We start from the raw sequence: 16,100 nt of genomic DNA, 5'->3' as shown, positions 1-16,100 counted from the left end.
CCAGGTGGCGGGGCCACACATCCAGCATCGTGCTTAGCCCTGACCCTGCTTGCTTGCTCAGAACACAGGCTGTGTGCTGTGCTCCCCAAGACTTCTCAGGTTCTGTGTCCTGCTTGACATGACAAGGCTGTCACAGCCCTCCCCTTGAGGTTTTCCCAGCCGTGACCCTGAGCCACAGGTATGAGTGTATCTACCCCTCCTTCCCAGCCCTGTCCTTTGGGCTGGCTATCTTTCCTGCCCACTGTGTGCCATGCTTTCCAGGCCCTATGGTTTTCAGAATCAAGATCAAAACCCCAGAGAAGAGATGAGCTGAAATGACCACTGATTTCAGTTAAGGAGAACGGTCCCACCTTCACACGGACTTCCCAAGAACTTTTCACAAGGCACCGAGCTGGACCTCAGCGACTATAGCCAAATTCCAAAAAGACATGGGTCATACCTCCGCGTGTATCTCGGAGTGAGTGACTCAGGGTAGATTGAGTCACGGTGCTGTGGCCAGGAGCTACTGCCCTATTTGTAGCGCTTTTGAAATTGCAGCTCTAGATTTGGATCATTTATCATCTTGGTATTGACTGAAACACAGCCTCCTTTTATCCCTCCCTTCCTTCCTTCCCTCCTCTCCTTTGATTGTGGCAGTGAGCTCCCAGGCTCTTTTTCATGCTCCCGTCCTCCAGCAGGCCCTAACAAGGAAGCTACCTCCTGTACCTCTGTGCTCTGCGTTGCCCAGCAAGAGACAGAGCGGCAGAAAAAGAGTGTGGGTGCGGTCCAGCCCCCTCCACTTATGAGCTGACCTCAGGCAAGTTATCTAGACCTCCTTGGACCTCAGAACCTTAATCTGTAAAATGACCACGCTGATACCTTGGAAGGTTGTTGTAAGGATACAATTAAGAAAACGACCGTAAAGACTTTTGTATATTTTCTGACTCATATTCCATGCTCAGTAAACGGAAGGTATACTGTAACTACTCCTGTTAGTTCTTTTTTTTTTTTTTTTTAACAAATGTAGACAATCTGCCTGGCTTACTGAAGTATATTCACTGAACTACTCCTTTAAAGGCATAGAGAACAGAAGAGTTAGAGTATTCTGGGTCCAGTTTTTTGGAGGAAGGTGGAGATGGGGCTGATTGTGAAGAACAGGACACGACTGCTCTCAAAGGCTGTATGGGGCCCCAACTCCAGGACTAGCCCACCTAGCTTCTGGTGCCCTGTTTCATTTATGGCTGTTTGCTTTGGGGCTAGTGACCTCAAATCCCTGGGCCTCCAATTCCTCCCTTGTAAATTGGAAGGTAGAGGACTGTCCAAACCTCCAGGGCTGCTGAGAAGTAAACAAGATAGTCCTCCTAGAGCACTCAACGCCGTGCAGGACACCCACTAAGGGCTCCAGAAGGGCTTGCTGTGATTGTTTTCAAGTGCATCCCATCTTACGCAAGCGATGGTTCTGGAAAAGTTGTGAAACCAAATCCCCTGTGCCCACTAGCTGGCTTCTTCACTTGGAGAAGGTTTTCTCTTTGCCTTGGATCATTCTGAGAGGGCAGTGACCGAACACCTCCATGCCAGGTGTACCGTCTCCTGCCTGCTCCGCCGGCTCACAAGCGCACACTGGAAAGTAAGAAACTCAGATGTATAAACACTGGCTCTTTACAGCATCTGTTTGCTAAATGTCGATCAATTTCTTCCTCCTCCCTCCCTTTTTCCCTCCCTACCTTCCTTGTATTCATCTATCTATCCATCCATCTCTCATCTACCTATCTGAGAAGGACCACCTGAAATTATTTCCACTCTCCTTCCATGGGTTTAAAAAAAAATGTGTGTGTGTGTGTGTGTGTGTATATATATATATATATATATATATATATATATATACACCAAATAGTTTTTATTTCTCAATCACGTCCACCTTTCATTTACATTTTATTCTTTGAACTTCTGGAGGAGGTTCATAAACTTTTTTTGAACATTGTTAAGCTCTCTGGGCTATCTTCCCAGAAAAAGGAACATGCTCACATCTTCATACAATTTTGCATAGTGATTAGCTGGGGGTTTGTGACTCCTCTGACCCCTCCTCCCCCCATGCCTCCCAGACACCCTGGTAAGGACCCCTGCTAATGTAAGAACTTCCTTATGGAAACAGTCCGTGTCCCAGTAGCAGCTGACAGCAGCTAGGCATGCTTTCAAGGACACCCTGCCATATTAGGACTCCTTTGTCTGGCCTGCTGGGCCCCAACTCCTTCCCATCTTTATCTTCCTCACCAGGCTCCCACTGCTCTGACCAGTGTGGCTGGCCTTTGTCCTGCCCCGGGCTGTCACCTCGCCTTTGTCCTACCTTCTCCCCACCTGCTTATCTGCATCTAACCCAGGGTTCAAGTGTGCCTGTGATGGCTTCCTCTGAGGGAGGGATCAGAGAGTTCCCTGAGGATGTGGAGCTGGAGCAGAGAGGGGACAGGCCCTGATTTAGCTGCAGAAAAACGAGGCGAGGCACTGAAAGGTAAGCTCCTAGCTCCGCTGAAGTCTGAGCTGGTACAGAGGGGCAGGGGGACAGGGAACCAAGTGTCAGACCTGATTTTTCCCTCCCGCCTGGTGGGAGACTGAGGGTGGGGAGACATCTTGCCCCCCTGGAATGAGAAACCAGGGGCAGGACATACCGGTTCTTTCCCAGGTGCTGGCCTTGACTGAGTATGTGGCTCCGGACAGGTCCGAGGTCACTTCAACAAGGAAGCCTTAGTTTCTTTATCTCTAAATGATGGGTGGAGGGGGCATGCTGGCAGCGCTATGGTGAACTGGACACTCTTGAACATGGCAGGGGCCCGCCCAAACGTGCCACCTTTCTTGGAAAATGCAACATAGCAGTCTTCTGTGAGGAGCCATGAAAGTCTTCACACCCCTCATTCTTTTTATCCCGAGAATTCAGTCTAAGGCAGAAGCCCACAATAGAGGGCAAGCATGTGCAAGGGTGTTCGTGCCCACATTATCCGTGAGACGGAAGAGTCCGGGGGGTCCACGTGCACATGGGAGCAGCTGCTCCTTGGCATTCTGGGTGGCTGTTAAAGGTGGTTGTCCGGCAGCACGTGCTTAAATGCAGATGCAATCCAGCAGCTGGCAAACCTCCTCCTCCTCCTCCTCCCTGCCCCCACCCGGGACACACACACCTGAAGGACCCATGACAGTGACCGTCACAGTGCTGACTTCACAGTTTGCTGTTGAGGACGGAATACTGACTTCACAGTTTGCTGTTGAGAACGGAACCAAATAACATGGTGCAAAGCTCTCAGCACAATGCTTGCGGTGACCGTAATTATGATTATTTTCCTGCCCTCGGGGCTCAACAGTGAGTCTTTCCTTTGATGAGGTCCTTGTAGGAGGCCAGGCCCTTGTTTGATCTTCACAGTGGCCATTCAGTCTTGCCCTGTTCTCCCATCCACCCTACAAACCTAACCTTGACCTACAGAGAAGGTCCAGCTTCGAGGAGGAGGTCCTGGGCACCGTTAACAGTGTGGTGAAGTCACTGTGCTGACCCTTCAGTCTGGCCAGTTTGGCCCTGGGGAAGGGCTATGGACTGTCCTGGCTATACCCAGTGGCCCCTGGCAGTGGCATGCTGACCAGGACGAGGGGTGAGGCCAGCCTCTGCCTGAGCACACCTGGAGCCAGTTAGAGAACGTGTTTTCGGGCGGGTGTCAGAGGCTGTCAGAGCCCTCCTCCAACAGAGAAGCTTCTGGCGCACGCCCCTTCCCCAGCAGCAGCCAGCTCGGTAGCCCGTCCTTCCACTCACCGGTCCCCTTGCACACTGTACACCCACCGCCACAGCCCCACACACTCACATACACGCCCATGTGCGTGCACACGCACAGTCCTGCCCTCATCGTCCCCATCCCCATCACCACCCTTCCTCCTCCCGGTCAGACACCTAAGAAGGGACCCATGGACCCTCAGTGGGTATTTGTTATGCCCAAAAGATACCAACGACCTGGTTGGGCAATGGGGCCCTCATACATTTGCAGCGACCCCGTAGGGACAGCCCCATATTCACAGTGTTCACTAAAGGGACCTTGGGTGGAGGCTAGGGTTCAGGGCCAGCACAGCCAGCCCTCAGCTCCTCAGGGGTCTGGCCCCACAGCCTCCTGTCTTAGGGGCTGTCACTTCATGTCAGGGTGTTGCCTGTACGTCTCTGTTGAAGTTCTTAGTTTTGTTTTGTATTTTTAGTTTTCTGGGTATAAATACCTTCTTGAAAAAGGTTTTGCTTTGTAGTCTGTCTATAGGGGACTGTGCTGGGGGGGAGGGAGGGTGCCGGGAGCACTGGAGGGGGGTGGGGGGCTGCTGGGTAAGTCACACCCCGCCTATCCCCCCACCTCCTCACTCTGTCTGGGGGCTCTAATCCCTGCTCTCCTGGTCTCTCAGGGTGCGGAACAAGGCGATGAGGAGGATGCTGGAGGCCACAGAGTGCTCCCACTAAGGCCCTGGCTGAGAAACCATGATGGCCTCACCCACCTGACTTCACAGCAGATGGTTGTCAGGTCGTGGTCCTTCCCTACTAGAAGGCTGGCCCCATGAGGACTCGGAGATGTGGTTGTGTTCGTCACTTTATAGCCAAAGCCTGGACTAGTATGGCCACAGACCCACAGGCACTACAGACCTGGGAGGCCAAGGGAAGAGGGGAGGGAGGGAGGAAGGAAGAAGGAAAGAGAGGAGAGGAGGGAAGGAAGAGAGGGGGGAGGGAGGAGGTGGAGGAAGCTTCCTGCCCGGGCTGCCAGTGCTGCCCTCTTTCCCACTGCTGTCCCCTTTGGCCACGTCTTTGCTGAGCCCTCCTCCCCCTCTAGGCTCCCTGCTCTGAGGCAGACAGGCCCAGTCACCCAGAGCCCCGGCCTGGCCCCGGGGGGAGCCCAAATTCTTGGCACTTCCCCCTCCTCCTGCTGTGGGTGCCTGACTGTGTCACCCAATACAACCTGGGAGGAAGGCAAGGCCCTGGCAGCCCTGGGGCCTTCGGGCTGTGAGCCGCTGGGACCCTGTGTCTTGTGGGGCCTGTCAGACTCTGAACCCTTCCCTGGGCCCTGGCCAGGTGGGGTACTTTCCCCTCGCTTCCCCAGAGAAAAGTATGTGCTCAGCCTGCACCTCCCCTCAGAGGGCCTGGGGTCAGGGCAAGCTCTGGCTGGTCTCTCAGCACACCTGAGAAGCGGGAGGCCACTCCAAGTATGCAGGCCTGCCCTCTGGGCCCCCCTCTCACCTTCCAGCTCCCACAGGACGGGGCAGCCAAAGGCTAGCTGGCCACACAGCTCTGCTCCTCTGGGTCACCTCCATGTGCTTGGAGAAGTGGCAGTTTGGTCAAGGAGTTTGGCAAACACCAGTAGGTTCTAGGTGACTGGCTCTGACCAACCCCCCCCACCAAAACATGGTGGCAGAATGTGTGTGTGGCTTTGGTAACCAACAGATTTGGATAACCTTTGTGACCACAGGAAGGGCTGTTAAGCATAGATTCAGCTGGTGGCTCCTTTTCTGTTCTTCACGCTATAAAGAGCTACGAATTGTTATTCAAATCGGCATTTTAATATTTCAGTGAAATCCGGTCTGCGGATCAAAGTGATAGAGCCTCTGATTACAGAAAAGTCCCTTCTGATAATAGTACAAACAGGGAGCTCAGGAGAGTGAGGGCTTGGCTTGTCCTCAGAGCAGAGAAGCTACAGGGCCTCGTAGGCAGAGACTGGTGTGTCCCCAAGTGCCACCTTTTCCTCTTGTTCCAGCCAGATGGGTTGAGTTTTCGCTCAGTTTTCCTCACCTTTTAATTAAATGTTTGTGGAGCATAGAAGAAACACAGAGTGGGGTGTTAGATGGAGCCTCTGTTGACTCTGGTGAGAGCAGTCGAAGAGGGGAGGGAAGGAGAGGGGAGAGACACTAAGATTAAGACTAACTACCCTAACTTGCTATGATACTACAGGTACTCTCCTCTCTAGTGCGGTGTGATTACGAGAGACTGTCTTCCCGCTCTTTCACGAATTTTCTCGAATTGGGGAGAACTTCATGTATATTTTCCTCAAATATAGTTCATATATATTCATATTTTCTTAAAAATGTATATCCATAGAAAGAAAGAAATGTATGTTCTTTATAATAGAGAGAAAGAAATTATATATATATATATCTATATGAACATACATAGAGAAGAAAAACTCCAGTTTTCTTTATATATGTGTATATATTTCAAAGAAATCTGAGAAAGAAATCTCCATTCTGCCACTCACTCACTATTTCTGATCCAGGTCTTAGTTTCCTCCTCCGCAAAGTGGGAATAAAAATCCCTTCTTGCTGTACTCTCCAGGGTTGTTGTGGAGGCCCAGTAGGGCAGCCGGTGTAAAAGTCACAGAAAGGGAAAGCCCCCTATGTGTAGATGTAGATGTTGATGTCATCGGAGGTCTGGTCGCAGAGCCAGTGCTGTGGGCACCTGGCTGCTGGGGAGGAAGCCCCCCCCCAATAAGATCAGCCCCTACTTGGTGCTGGTCCTCGTCGAGGTCACCGCCTTCTCTGTACAAGCCCCCATTTCCATGCTTGCATAGCCGCGTGTGCAACGGCCACGCTCTGTCTCGGTCCTGAGCGGGCGAAGTTCTCACAGCCTGAGTTGTCTAACACAAGTCAGCGGGACCGACCACACAGGCAGAACCTTCTCAAAGCCACCCAAAGTACAGCATGGCGGGGATTCTCTTCTTGTCCATTTATCGGCACTTGCAAGTGCGTGGAGGATGCAGAGCACCAGACCTGGGGAAGTTCTGGGTCATCCTCTCATCTCCTCCATTGTCCCCACTTACAGAGGACAAAGCTGAGGACTAGGGAGGTGGGTGACATCCCTGCGGGCACACAGCCCAGCAGTGACAGAGGGAGGACTAGACGCATTTTACTTGTTTCCCAGATCTGGGGTTCTCACAACAAAACTTTGTCCCACACATATTTGCCAGGGTTCCTACCGCATACCAGATACACACGGTGAAAAGGACACATGGGGTCCCTGCCCACAAGCAGCCTCTATTCTAGTGGGAGGGACAGTCAAAAAACAATCCAGTAGGGCCAGCAGTTAAATAAAAGTGTGCAATTTGCCTGAGTGCTTTGATGGCAGGTCTGAAATGGATGGCAGCAGGGAGGTCTCACATTTATCTGTGGTGCTCAAGGAAGGCTTATCTGAGGAGGTATGTTTCTGCAAGACACAGGGAGAGCATGTCAGGCCAAGGAATGCACACATGCAAAGTTCCACAACAGGAAGGAAAACGAACCCTAGCAGAGGACAGGAGCAGGAGGCAGGGCTGAGCTTGGAGAGAGGAGCAGGAATTTTGCCAGAGCCTTGAGGGCCACTGTGAACAGTTTGGATGGCATTTTAAGTGCCCTGTGGTACTGGGCTGAGGGAGGGGGACAGGAGCGGGAGCAGGGAACCCTCGAGGAGGTCCCTGCAGAGGTCAGGGTGAGAGGGATGGTGGCCCAGCCAAGGGCAGTGGAGGAGGAGGTGGCAGGAAGAGAGAGGACTGGAGATCTATTTTGGAGCTAAACTTGCAGATGGATGGATTGGCAGGGGTGGGGTGCAGAGCAGGCCGGAGAGGGAGGCAGCCAGGGTGGCTCGGAGTTTCCGGCTTAAGTAATCCTCAGGCCCAGGGCTGTGCAAATTCCCCAGGGAAGACTTGCTCCAGGGCTTTTGACCAGAGTGCCCCCCTGCCCCATCTCAGCCTCCTCCTGGCTAATAATAGCCTCCTGGTGCAGGAAGAGTCATCAGACTGCCTGTTCAACAGCTGGAGAAACTGAGGCACCCATCAGCAGAGCAAACTTCTCCTAAAACAGCCAGCTATAGGAGCTAGACAGAGCCAGAGCTGAGCCCCAGAAACAGCCTTTGGGCACCAGAGTTCTGAAGACCGTGGTGTCCTGTCCCGTTTTATAATTCATGGAGCCCCGTGACCTTGAACAAGTGGTGAGACCTCCGTGAGCCCATTTCCCCATCAGTGACATGGGAACATAAGAGTATCTACCTCATAGTGAGGTTGCAGAGGTGAAGAGGGCGGGGTACACCCTCAGTGGACATTAGCTGTTTCTGTTTCTGGATAGCACGGTCCAGATCCGTCTCCACCTCTCTGTACCCACGCACACAGGTGGTCTGTATGTGTGCACGCACCTTCAGAAGCCGCAGGCGTGCCTACGTCACAGCAGATGCACAGGCACCACTGAGGTCTAGACGGCAGCCGGTTTGCTCCCTGGGCTTCTGTTTAGCCTTCTGAGCCATGCTGGGTGGTTGGAGTAGAAGCTTTCATCCTCCCTGGACCAAGAGTGAGTTGTGGGTTTGGAGGCAGATGTGAAAAGCAAGGCAGCTGTAAGCCAGCCTGTTTCCAAGAGCTCTGATCAACCTGACCCAGGAAGAGGGGCGGGGGCGGGAAAGAACTGGGAGAGGAGGAGGGGCTCCAGCCAGGGAAGGAGTGGAGGCAAAGAGGGCCTAGGAAGGAGCCACATCCCAAAAGGAAATGCACAATAACAGATCTAGAGTCTGGCCAGCCCGGAACCCCTTCTGTGGGTGGCTGTGCTAGCCTCCGCAGTCTCTTTCCCCGCCCCAGCCCTCCGAAACTCCTTTCTGTTCCCGTTCCCAGCAGGCACCTGGCACGGGGACTGAGAACAAGGAGGCAAGGCTGGAGGGGGCCATAGGGTAGGGCTCCCCACTTTTTGCCCAGAGCCCTTCCGAAGGGCGTGCCCCAACTGGGCACACACAGACAGTGATTAAGGGGGAGGGAGGAGGGAGGAGGGAGGAATGACATTGACTGTCCACTGCGGGGCCCAGCCGGTGGGCTGGCCAGTGGCCAGCTCTCCCCTCAGGCTCTTGGCTGCAGCTTCCCAGGCCCTGGCCCCACCCACTGGCCTACTCAGACACTCCTTCAGATCGGGGCTGGAGCCCTGCTAGGAGGGGCCGCCTGGGGGCAGGCTGGGCTCGGCACCGCAGCTCTCCCCCACCCCTCCTGGCATCCTCCCTCCTCCACCACTCTGCCCACATCCAGCTCCAGCTGGGTTTGAAAGAGGTGCTCCAATTCTCCCTCCCTCCCTCCCTCCCAAGCAGGCCTGGCCCTGCACTCTCTCTTTCAGCCAGAAGCTGCATCCCAGCAGAAGCTGCATCCCTAAACTGGTCGCACCATTCAGACCCCAGCCTGATGTTGCATTCACTGGGAGAACCTTCTATACCTGGCCAGCTGCCTCCCCCCCCCCCAAAAGCCTTCACACCTGCACCTGACACGCCCTCCTGCTCCTGGCAGCACTTACATCCCAACCAGCCCAGTCCCCCTCCTGCAGCCCTTTCCCTGAGCCCAGTCTTCATGTCTTCTCTTGGCTCCTTGTCTGCTCAGCAGAACTAGCGCCCTGCTCCTTAAGGACCATTTACAGGGTTGTAGGTGCCCTGCCACACACTGACCGGCCCCCTGTGCTCTATCTCCCCACAAGGCACGAGGCTTTGAGGGGGGGGCACCCCTCTGCACCACCCCACCCTGTCTCCACCCAGGCCATTGAGGTAAACCTCTTCCGGGCTCACAGCAAACACGGCTGGATTGATACCACTCCATCCCGGTCCCATACTGGCACTTTCACCTACCGGGTCCGGGAGTGGAGTATGAGTTCCAAATGACTGGATATTTAATTAGTGACTTTGTGGACAAAGGGATTTGGTTTTTTGTTCCTGGGTTTGGGTGTTCCGGGAATACATGGTTTTTGATTAAAAAAACAAAACAAAACAAAACAAAAACACAAAACAAAAAAAAACCATGGAGTCACCTAATCTTGGAAACTGTCCACCTGCCCAGATGAAGTGCTTCCCATTCTGAACTTCAGTGATGGATTCCCTGACGTCGCACCCCCTCCCCACTTCATTCCATGCCTTCCTGGCTCCGAGACTCTCTGTCCCCCTCCACCCCCCACGCTGCTGTCCACGACCCTCCCACTGTAGCAAGGAGCGTCTGGCAAACCCATTCCTGCTCTCACCCATGGATATTTACAGTTTTGGAAGCACAGAGAGAGACCCTTCCTGCCTTTCCAAAGCAACGTTGCCTCCCTGGTGCAGGCTATCTGTAGGGCGTGCCCCACAAAGGAATGAATCACTAAGACTAGAATTTCAGGCAGGGGTCACCTGTTGGAGAAAATATTTTAGTCTGAACCATCTTCCTGGAGTTCTTGACCTTCATGGGCTGATGGACCTGTGGGATTTACCTTTGGCTTTGGGGTGCTTTAAGGCTAGTGGCCTGCCCTTGGAAGAGTGGCAGAGGCCACAGACAGCCAGAACTCTGATTGGGCTCCTTTGTTTTGTGCTGATTCTCCATGGCACAGGGGGCCGCTGATCACCAGGGAAGAAAAGCTCCCCTTGGCTCCTTCTCCTTATCTGAGGGGAGCCAGCATAGACACCAAGGGGTTAATGAAGATTTCACCCTCCCCAGGTGGAGGGTTCTCCCAGAAAGAGGGAGAGGAGGCCTCCCCAGCTGGCAGTTCTCAAAAAGGGTATGGTGTGTGGCTTTAAGGAACAGCCACACCTCTCTGTAACTGGTGCTTGGCCCACCCCAGATGTGGACTGTTGGATCTCTGGTTGGCATTTCTGAGTCAGTCTTAGAATGGAGACAAAGCAGCCGAGATCCTGTATGACATGTTTGTTGCAGGGAGTGGGGCAGGTTGGGGGGAGGCTCCTGGAAGTGGGCTCCCCCATCTTAGGCCTCCTGGCTCCACCTGGGCCAAGCCCAGCTGGACTCCAAGGGGGAGGGAGCTGCAGTTCTGTGCTTACTTCCTGCACTTTCTTCTTTTATATTTGCCACTTGAATGTTCTCCCTGCAGTGTTTGATTTGGTGAAGTTACACTCAAGACCCTTTGAGAAGAAAACATAATTCTAGTAATTTTATTGGACTCAGGTTTCAGGCAAATGGAAATAAAATTGCCTCTAAAAATAAAAGACACACAGAATTGAGTAAAACAATAATAATAAAAAGCTGCCCTGATTTGAGATAAGTGGTAAGGCATTTTGTGAAATAGTAGAGGGAGAAATAAATAATCGAGGAGCCCCGGGGGCGGGGGTGGGGGGATCCCCTCCATCCCCCCACCCCCCGCTTTCATTTCTGCTTTACCTTTACGAAAGAGTTTCATCTGCGTGTGATAAAGTGAAGCACAGAGCGCGGCTGGTGAAGTTGGTCCTTGCCCCGCGCTTAGCAGTACAGGTGGACGACAGGGGCTGCCTGCCAAATACTTTGGTTGGAGGGAGGGGTGGGAGTGCTCTCTCAAAACCACTCCTGGAATGGCTTAACTCGCCCTGCACGAATCAATGACAACCTCCCGCCGGCTGCGGCAGGCTCCCCGGAGCAGCGCTGCCGCGTGGATCCCCAGCCTGGGACCCTGGCGGCGCTCAGGACTCGGCTCCGGCTCGAGCGCGGCGCCCCCGGGGCGGCCAGGTGGGTGTGCGGCGGCCAGGGCGGCTGGGAGCCGGGCCGAGAAGGGGCAGCCGGGCTGCAGAGGCGGGTAGGGAGGGGACCCCTTCTGGGCGCTGCCGGGACCCCCTGCCCCCGGCGTGCGCTCCCACTGTCAGGATGGCAGTGGCGGCGCCCGGCAGCAATTTCAAATCCGCGATTGGGCCGGACCGAGGGTCCCGGGGACACCGGGGCTGGGGTCCCCGGGCTGACCGCGGGGCGCGCGGCCGCGTCCCTCTCGGCCGAACGCGGGAGGGACTCTGGAACTCTGTAGGCAACTCTTCTGGCTTGCTCCGTGCCCCGCCACCTCCGTGGGCAGCTTTCGGTGGCGGGGAGAGAGGACAGCGAGGCACGAGGGCCGCTCCGGAAGGGAGTGGCGGACAGACGCGGATCCTTTAAATGTCCTCCCTCCAAAAAAGCTAGGGCTTCCCCAGTGTCAGATGCAAAACTCGGGGGGTAAGGGGGAGACCAGAGCCGTGACAACTCGGGGCAGAAGTCGAGGTCCGGACAGGAGCAGAAATTAAAGGGACGACCGGCAGAAGTCCCTGGGCGAGCTGTAGGGAATCGCGTTGCGATCCTCGGGCTCGAACCGCCCACCAAGCTGGGTGGGCAGGGGACCCTTCCCGGCGCTCGGATCTGCGCGGGGTGGGCGGGGCGACTCCCTCCGGCTGTGCAGTCTGGGAGCCCCCGGCACGGCTTTGTGCGCCCCCACCCCTGCCAGCTCCCTGGCCGTCGCCCTCCCGATCGCCTGGTTCGCTGAGGCGGGGGCACGACGGGGGCACGACGGGGGCGCGACGGCGGCGGGCCACAGGGCTGGCCGGGGACTCACTCTGCGAAGAGCCCCTCGCCGCCGAGTGTCCCTAGTGCGGTGCAGTTTTCCGCGTGCCTGTGGTGAGGGCTCCGGGGTGCATCCGGTTCGGTTGCCCGCCCGAGTTTCTGGCTTCTGTTGTCCTGGCTGTGGGCAGGCGGGCAGGACACGACTGCACTCTTTCTTTGAACCCCCGGTGCTGGGTTTCACAGGGGGCAGCCCCATTCCCATGATTCATTGGCAGGCTGTTGGCATATCCCTTCCAATCCCTCCTCCAAGTGCCGAATTTTGAAAATGTAAAGGAAGTGTTTGAAACAATCAGACTGTTTTCTCCAGATTGGATAGAAGGTTTTGTGGGAAGGGAGGGGAAGGTCCTGCCAGGTTCAAGTTTAAGCTCCACTCCTTTATCCAGTGATGAACTGAGGGATCAGAAGGGCCAGGAACCCCCTCTGGAAAGATCTCCAGGAAAGGAAAGTAACCTGGCTATCGCCCTTAAGGCCCAACCTGGGCTGAAAAGGAGAAGAAAGTCACTCTCCCTAAAATTGCCAGGGTCAGCCGGTGCTCTGTCTTGGCGCTGGTGTCTCGTACTGGTTTCTAAACTCTCCCCAACTACCATACCTAGGGCAGGTGTCTTCATCATCTGCATTTCACAGGTGAGGAGGGACTGAGGCCAAGGGGGTCTACTGAGTCCAGTGCGCCTTACCCAGATCCACGGGACACCAGTGCCACACCCGCCTGGTTTCCAGAACTTCATGAAACTGGTAGATTTGGATCCCACCCAGCACCTCTGAGACCTTGGGGAGATGCAGACAGGAGTCAGGCCTGAGCCCCTACCTCTGGACAACCACACAGACATGAGGCTTACACAGAATAGTGAAGCTAGGTAGCAAGTAGGTTATCTTCCCCAGACAGCCAGGAGAGGCCCTTTGCAATCAGATCACAGGCATTTTGGCAGCCAGAGGGTCAAGAAGGGCTTCTGATCAGAAATGATATTGGGGCAGAGGAAGAACAAAAGAGCAAAGGCCTGGAGGTTGCATAGAACTCAAGGCCTATCCTGCCTCGTCAGTGCTGGGAGTAAACCAGAGGGTAAAAGGCTGGGAAGGAGGAGATGGGACATTCAGAGATCAGGTGCCAGACTGTGCTTGGCACACAGTCTCTCCTGTAACCCACATCACTCATCAGATAACCACTAGTCCCACTTTGCAGATATGGAAACTAAGGCTTAATGGGATTAAGTCCAGTTTATCAGTGACCGAGCCAGGAATCAAAGCCGCCCATTATACCTACAGCCTTTAGAATCTTACACTCCAGTTAGGGGAGGCAGGAATCCCCTGATATCATTATAGCACAATACGAAATAGTGTGTCAGTGTTAACAGTAGTAACAGTTTTGAACCTTAGTTTCTTTCCATTCAGTCTGTCATTTATTCAACAACTACTGTGTTGTCTAATGTGTGATTCCAGGCATGATGCGAAGCATTAAGGGCTAAGGACCTCAGCAGGTGAAGTCCGAACTGGTCCCGGGGCTCTGTCAGTGGGAATGGCAGTGACTCATCCTTTAGTGGGGACTCACTGGATTTATTTATTTATTTTGATTGAGCGGATTTAATGAGACCATATGTGGGAGAAGGAGGAATGGCAGGAGGCCTGGGTGAGGAGGCGGGTGGACGGCTGGAAAGCTGGCCTGTCCCCATGCTGCAGTCACAAGGACTCATCCATGACCCTAGCAGACCTGTGGAAGGTACACAGTAGGCACGCAGCTTTTTGAACCCCTGCAGCTGTGATGATCAGTTCCTGGTTATGGGTTCTGAGATGGGCTTTTAGTTTTGGCACGTCCCAGCTGGAGATGTCAAGAGCCCCATGCAGCCTCCAGGAGGACTGGCCCCTCTCTGGACCAGGCTGTCCTGAGGCATCAGCCGCTTTACACACACACACACGCACACAGAAGGCCGGAGCTGTGCTCCTAGCCCTCATCCAACCACTGGGGAGGCTCATCCGCGTTCACAGGACTTGGTAGCAAAGCCAGCACTAGAACCCATGTCTCTTGGCCATCTGTAATTCTCGGAGCAGCCCACACTAGCCTGCCAGGGTGTTTCAGGGCTCAATGCCAAAGATCCTATTCCACTTGCTTGTACCCGCACTTCAGGGCCATTTCCTGATGCTCCTGTCCATCTCCATTTTAGCTGACCTGACATATCTGTCCTAATAAAATGGTGGCAGATGAATCTTTGGGACAGAACAGCCATAAATATTCTAGGACATTTGGCCTGTTACCTGTCCTTCCATCTTGAATGGTATAATAGGTATAAGATCACTACCTCTAAAATTAACTATCACTTTTGTGAGGAAGGTGAACTGATAAATCTTGCCTTGAAGCCAAACTCCTCTGAGTACTGTTCTGGGGCCTTCCTTCTTTGGGAACTGACATGGGCCCTTCTGGGAGGACTTCTTTTTCTTCTTCCTTCTCCCCGTCCCGTCCCCTTTGGAAAATATCTTGTGTTTGGGGGTCACAAGACCACATTGCATTCTGTTTTGATGTCACCGTGCCCAGATAAAGGCATTTTCTCCTGATCTGAGATTATCATCCCAGTAAGGGCAGTGAGCACCCCACTGGCTGTCCCGTGTTTGCAGCAATTACACAGGTGTGCATTTGCACAGGGATGTTTGTCTGCTCAGCCCTTACTCAGTCCTCTAGGCTGGGCCAGGGAGAGAGCTATTCACTTTATTTTCCTTTGGCTGGGAACTGCAGAGATGAATAGAGGGAGGGGAATCTGGGGCTGAGAGATTGTTGCCAAGAGCAATTTGAAGTCTCCTTCATATTAGTCAGAGATTGTGTTTTTCCTTTCTGAAGCTGCCTGCCTCATAGTAACTTCCACGAAGGAATTTTTTCCCATCTTTGTGTGTGTGTGTGTGTGTGTGTGTGTGTATTTTAATGCATGCACATGCATCCTTGTTAGTTTTTGTTTTGGTTTTTAACTTGCCAGACTTCTCATGACTTAGCATAAAAAAAGAAATAGCTTGGGGAATGGGGTGATGAAACAGGTCCTTTATACAATACATTCTGCATGTCGTTGCTCAATAAATTTGAATAGTGATAGACCCCGAGGTTTCATGATGGAGTGAGATGAGTAATTCCTGTGAAGGAAGAGATAATCTTTAGTGGATGACTTTGAGAATTGCCACATAATTTAACTTTCCCGCTGCACATCTTGAGCCTGTGTTTAGAAAAAGAGGAATGTGGGCTGTCTTCTTTCGAACTCCCTTTTGTTCCATAGGGAAGTCCCCTCTGTCTGTGCCTTGCCTGGGAGAGTACCAGTCGGCTCTGCCCCCTGCCCTCTTACAGTCTCCCCTGAGCCCCCTCCACCATGCTGGAGGCCAGCTAGCGAGAGGGAAGCTTCCCCTATGGGGTAAGAGCTCTTCCCCCATGGTGGCCTGGCTTGCGCCCTCATGGAGGATGGAATAGGAAAGCTGGCATGCGCCAAGCCTGCCCATCCTGGGACAGCAACCTGGGGCAGAATGTTTCTTCATCAGCAGAGAAGTGAGTTCATCCTCTGAACAAATCATGTGGAGCAACACCGAGACTCCAAGCTGGAAAAATTGCCTAATAATACAGTATACAATCTAGGTCGGCTTTTTCAAATTAGATACAAACCAGAAGCAAATGTACACGTGACCCTCCCAAATGATATCACAGAACTGAACTTGGCACACTCCTTTTCCCAGGGCTCCTTCTTTTCTGGCTATGGATCCTGGCTGACAATCCTGTTAAGTTGTTTCTGGAGCGAACAGGTTGGCCTGTTGGTTGTTGTGAATTACGGGTAAAGAACACTGGTGAGGGGAGAGTGACCCCAGCTTTTGTCGGTG

At 53.6% G+C, this 16,100-nt stretch overlaps 1 protein-coding gene across 2 annotated transcripts in view; it reads left to right on the top strand.

Annotated features, from left to right (window-relative positions):
• ZBTB7C (zinc finger and BTB domain containing 7C) overlaps positions 1-16,100 on the top strand; it is a 337,916-nt gene that overhangs the window by 220,693 nt on the left and 101,123 nt on the right. Inside the window, exon 1 of one of the 2 annotated variants that reach the window (XM_004752194.3) lies at positions 11,291-11,414. The exons of the other annotated variant lie outside the window; for it this stretch is intronic. The gene's annotated coding sequence lies outside the window, so the exon portion shown is untranslated. Of the gene's footprint in view, positions 1-11,290; positions 11,415-16,100 lie in introns of those variants that run through there. 2 annotated transcript variants of the gene reach the window in all.

Source organism: Mustela putorius, unplaced genomic scaffold (assembly GCF_011764305.1).
Source record: "Mustela putorius furo isolate JIRA1106 unplaced genomic scaffold, ASM1176430v1.1 tig00003858_pilon_pilon_pilon, whole genome shotgun sequence".
Classification (NCBI taxonomy): domain Eukaryota; kingdom Metazoa; phylum Chordata; class Mammalia; order Carnivora; family Mustelidae; genus Mustela; species Mustela putorius.
The sequence above is the reverse complement of the archived record's forward strand: the minus strand, read 5'-3'. Positions and strand labels throughout refer to the sequence as shown.